At 61.6% G+C, this 5,000-nt stretch overlaps 2 protein-coding genes across 3 annotated transcripts in view; one reads left to right on the forward strand and one right to left on the reverse strand.

The window, feature by feature from the left end:
• The window catches only part of LOC139232695 (profilin-1-like), a 762,729-nt gene that overhangs the window by 424,924 nt on the left and 332,805 nt on the right, over window positions 1-5,000 (reverse strand). The window lies entirely within an intron of this gene.
• The window catches only part of LOC139232686 (kinesin-like protein KIF1C), a 20,124-nt gene continuing 19,235 nt past the window's right edge, over window positions 4,112-5,000 (forward strand). Inside the window, exon 1 of the mRNA XM_070863155.1 lies at window positions 4,112-4,177. The gene's annotated coding sequence lies outside the window, so the exon portion shown is untranslated. The remainder of the gene's footprint in view (window positions 4,178-5,000) is intronic.

A 5,000-nucleotide genomic window follows, 5' to 3' on the forward strand; every position in this document is an offset into this window, starting at 1 on the left:
TCTCGCTGTCGCTCTCTCTCTCGCTGTCGCTCTCTCTCTCTCTCGCGTGTCGCTCCTCTCTCTCTCTCGCTGTCGCTCTCTCTCTCTCTCGCTGTCGCTCTCTCTCTCTCTCGCTGTCGCTCTCTCTCTCTCTCGCTGTCGCTTCTCTCTCGTCTCGCTCTCGCTCTCGCTCTCTCTCGCTCTCTCTCTCTCTCTCGCTCTCGCTCTCGCTGTCGCTGTCGCTCTCGCTCTCGCTCTCGCTCTCGCTCTCGCTCTCTCTCTCGCTGTCGCTCTCGCTCTCGCTCTCGCTCTCTCGCTCTCGCTCTCGCTCTCTCTCTCTCTCTCTCTCGCTGTCGCTCTCTCTCTCTCTCTCTCTCGCTGTCGCTCTCTCTCTCTCTCTCTCGCTGTCGCTCTCTCTCTCTTCTCTCTCGCTGTCGCCTCTCTCTCTCTCTCTCGCTGTCGCTCTCTCTCTCTCTCGCTGTCGCTCTCTCTCTCTCTCTCGCTGTCGCTCTCTCTCTCTCTCTCGCTGTCGCTCTCTCTCTCTCTCGCTGTCGCTCTCTCTCTCTCTCTCGCTGTCGCTCTCTCTCTCTCTCTCTCGCTGTCGCTCTCTCTCTCTCTCGCTGTCGCTCTCTCTCTCTCTCTCGCTGTCGCGCTCTCGCGCTCGCTCTCTCTCGCTCTCTGAGCGCTCGCTCTCTCTCGCTCTCTGAGCGCTCGCTCTCTGAGCGCTCGCTCTCTCTCGCTCTCTGAGCGCTCGCTCTCTCTCGCTCTCTGAGCGCTCGCTCTCTCTCGCTCTCTGAGCGCTCGCTCTCTCTCGCTCTCTGAGCGCTCGCTCTCTCTCGCTCTCTGAGCGCTCGCTCTCTCTCGCTCTCTGAGCGCTCGCTCTCTCTCGCTCTCTGAGCGCTCGCTCTCTCTCGCTCTCTGAGCGCTCGCTCTCTGAGCGCTCGCTCTCTCTCGCTCTCTGAGCGCTCGCTCTCTGAGCGCTCGCTCTCTCTCGCTCTCTGAGCGCTCGCTCTCTCTCGCTCTCTGAGCGCTCGCTCTCTCTCGCTCTCTGAGCGCTCGCTCTCTCTCGCTCTCTGAGCGCTCGCTCTCTCTCGCTCTCTGAGCGCTCGCTCTCTCTCGCTCTCTGAGCGCTCGCTCTCTCTCAGAGCTCTCTCTCTCGCTCAGAGAGCGCTCGCTCTCTCTCTCGCTCTCTCTCTCGCGCTCTCTCGCGCTCTCTCGCGCTCTCTCTCGCGCTCTCTCCTCGCTCTCTCAGAGCGCTCTCTCTCGCTCTCTCAGAGCGCTCTCTCTCGCTCTCTCAGAGCGCTCTCTCCTCCGCTCTCTCAGAGCGCTCTCTCTCGCTCTCTCAGAGCGCTCTCTCTCGCTCTCTCAGAGCGCTCTCTCTCGCTCTCTCAGAGCGCTCTCTCTCGCTCTCTCAGAGCGCTCTCTCTCGCTCTCTCAGAGCGCTCTCTCTCGCTCTCTCAGAGCGCTCTCTCTCGCTCTCTCAGAGCGCTCTCTCTCGCTCTCAGAGCGCTCTCTCTCGCTCTCTCAGAGCGCTCTCTCTCGCCTCTCTCAGAGCGCTCTCTCTCGCTCTCTCAGAGCGCTCTCTCTCGCTCTCTCAGAGCGCTCTCTCTCGCTCTCTCAGAGCGCTCTCTCTCTCTCTCTCAGAGCGCTCTCTCTCGCTCTCTCAGAGCGCTCTCTCTCGCTCTCAGAGCGCTCTCTCTCGCTCTCTCAGAGCGCTCTCTCTCGCTCTCTCAGAGCGCTCTCTCTCGCTCTCTCAGAGCGCTCTCTCTCGCTCTCTCAGAGCGCTCTCTCTCGCTCTCTCAGAGCGCTCTCTCTCGCTCTCTCAGAGCGCTCTCTCTCGCTCTCTCAGAGCGCTCTCTCTCGCTTCTCAGAGCGCTCTCTCTCGCTCTCTCAGAGCGCTCTCTCTCGCTCTCTCAGAGCGCTCTCTCTCGCTCTCTGAGCGCTCTCTCTCGCTCTCTGAGCGCTCTCTCTCGCTCTCTGAGCGCGCTCTCTCGCTCTCTGAGCGCTCTCTCTCGCTCTCTCAGAGCGCTCTCTCTCGCTCTCTCAGAGCGCTCTCTCTCGCTCTCTCAGAGCGCTCTCTCTCGCTCTCTCAGAGCGCTCTCTCTCGCTCTCTCTGAGCGCTCTCTCTCGCTCTCTCTGAGCGCTCTCTCTCGCTCTCTTGAGCGCTCTCTCTCGCTCTCTCAGAGCGCTCTCTCTCGCTCTCTCAGAGCGCTCTCTCTCGCTCTCTCAGAGCGCTCTCTCTCGCTCTCTCAGAGCGCTCTCTCTCGCTCTCTCAGAGCGCGCTCTCTCGCTCTCTCAGAGCGCTCTCTCTCGCTCTCTCAGAGCGCTCTCTCTCGCTCTCTCAGAGCTCTCTCTCTCGCTCTCTCAGAGCGCTCTCTCTCGCTCTCTCAGAGCGCTCTCTCTCGCTCTCTCTGAGCGCTCTCTCTGCTCTCTCTGAGCGCTCTCTCTCGCTCTCTCTGAGCGCTCTCTCTCGCTCTCTCTGAGCGCTCTCTTCGCTCTCTCTGAGCGCTCTCTCTCGCTCTCTCTGAGCGCTCTCTCTCGCTCTCTCTGAGCGCTCTCTCTCGCTCTCTCTGAGCGCTCTCTCTCGCTCTCTCTGAGCGCTCTCTCTCGCTCTCTCTGAGCGCTCTCTCTCGCTCTCTCTGAGCGCGCTCTCTCTGAGCGCGCTCTCTCTGAGCGCGCTCTCTCTGAGCGCTCTCTCTCTGAGCGCTCTCTCTCTGAGCGCTCTCTCTCTGAGCGCTCTCTCTGAGCGCTCTCTCTGAGCGCTCTCTCTGAGCGCTCTCTCTGAGCGCTCTCTCTGAGCGCTCTCTCTGAGCGCTCTCTCTGAGCGCTCTCTCTGAGCGCTCTCTCTGAGCGCTCTCTCTGAGCGCTCTCTCTGAGCGCTCTCTCTCGCTCTCTCTGAGCGCTCTCTCTCGCTCTCTCTGAGCGCTCTCTCTCGCTCTCTCTGAGCGCGCTCTCTCGCTCTCTCTGAGCGCTCTCTCTCGCTCTCTCTCTCGCTCTCTCTCGCTCTCTCTCGCTCTCTCTCGCTCTCTCTGAGCGCTCTCTCTCGCTCTCTCTGAGCGCTCTCTCTCGCTCTCTCTGAGCGCTCTCTCTCGCTCTCTCTCGCTCTCTCTCGCTCTCTCTCGCTCTCTCTGAGCGCTCTCCTCTCGCTCTCTCCTCTGAGCGCTCTCTCTTCGCTCTCTCTGAGCGCTCTCTCTCGCTCTCTCTGAGCGCTCTCTCTCGCTCTCTGAGCGCTCTCTCTCGCTCTCTCTGAGCGCGCTCTCTCTGAGCGGCTCTCTCTGAGCGCTCTCTCTCTGAGCGCTCTCTCTCTGAGCGCTCTCTCTGAGCGCTCTCTCTCTGAGCGCTCTCTCTCTGAGCGCTCTCTCTCTGAGCGCTCTCTCTGAGCGCTCTCTCTGAGCGCTCTCTCTGAGCGCTCTCCTGAGCGCTCTCTGAGCGCTCTCTCTCGCGCGCTCTCTTCGCTCTCTCTGAGCGCTCTCTCTCGCTCTCTCTGAGCGCTCTCTCGCTCTCTCTGAGCGCTCTCTCTCGCTCTCTCTGAGCGCTCTCTCTCGCTCTCTCTGAGCGCTCTCTCTCGCTCTCTCTGAGCGCTCTCTCTCGCTCTCTCTCTCTCTCGCTCTCTCTCGCTCTCTCTCGCTCTCTCTCGCTCTCTCTCGCTCTCTCTGAGCGCTCTCTCTCGCTCTCTCTGAGCGCTCTCTCTCGCTCTCTCTCGCTCTCTCTGAGCGCTCTCTCTCGCTCTCTCTGAGCGCTCTCTCTCGCTCTCTCTGAGCGCTCTCTCTCGCTCTCTCTGAGCGCTCTCTCTCGCTCTCTCTGAGCGCTCTCTCTCGCTCTCTCTGAGCGCTCTCTCTCGCTCTCGCTCTCTCGCTCTCTATCTGTGTGTGTGTAACACTCTGATGCCAAAACTCTGAATATTTAGTGAGTATTTGCATAGAACCGAGAATGTTTGTGCCGTTTGATGTCTTCACCTGATGAGTGGCTGAGCTAGAAGGAATGTCTGGTGGTGAGGAGGGGTCTGTATCCCCAAGGCTCCCCCTAAAGGGAGTGGTGGGTGGGGTCTGTTGCCCATGCCCCCCCCACCCCCCCAGGATGGACCGATGACCGTGGTGTTTAGGCTTCCACTGACGGATCGATCTCTCCACAGCTTTGCGAAGATCTCTTCTCCAGAATCAGCGAAAACAAGAATTCCAATCTCTCGCACTCTGTGGAGGTATGGTGTTCTGGGGCGGTGAGTGGGCCGGGGCAGATGGTTGGGGAGTGGTGGAGGGGTGAGGGGGTCGTGGTCAGGGAGCGTCGTTCCTGTGTACTGAGGGGGAGTGGGGATCGAAGGAGTGGGGTTTGGGAAGAAGGTCAGGTTCTGGGGGGGGGAGGGTTGTGGGAGAGTTTGGAGGGGGGGGGTTCTGGGGATGGGGTATGGGCAGCAGGGTTGGGGTCTGGGGGTGGGGTTTGGGGAGGGGTCTGGGGGTGGGGTATAGAGAGCGGGGAAGGGGTGGGGTTAGGGAAGGGGTCTGGGGTTGGGGTATGGAGAGCGGGGTTGGGGTCTGGGGGTGGGGTATAGAGAGCGGGGTTGGGGTCTGGGGAGGAGTGGGGTTTGAGAAAGGGTCTGGGGGTGGGTATAGAGAGCGGGGTTGGGGTCTGGGGGAAGGTGGGGTTTGGGGGTGGGGTATGGAGGTTGGGGTCTGGGGGTGGGGTATAGAGAGCGGGGAAGGGCTGGGGTTTGGGGAAGGGTCTGGGGGTGGGGTATGGAGAGCGGGGTTGGGGCCTTGGGGAAGGGGTGGGGTTTGGGGATGGGTCTGGAGGTGGGGTATGGAGAGCGGGGTTGGGGTCTGGGGGAAGGGTTTGGGGTTTGGGGATGGGTCTGGGGTTGGGGTGGGGTTTGGGATGGGTCTGGGGGTGGGGTATGGAGAGCGGGGTTGGGATCTGGGGGAAGGGGTGGGGTTTGGTGGAGGGGTCTGGGGGTGGGGTATGGAGAGCGGGGTCTGGGGGTGGGATGGGGTTTGGGGGCTGGGTATGGAGGGTGGGGTTTGGGGAGG

Source organism: Pristiophorus japonicus, chromosome 20 (assembly GCF_044704955.1).
Source record: "Pristiophorus japonicus isolate sPriJap1 chromosome 20, sPriJap1.hap1, whole genome shotgun sequence".
Classification (NCBI taxonomy): Eukaryota; Metazoa; Chordata; class Chondrichthyes; family Pristiophoridae; genus Pristiophorus; species Pristiophorus japonicus.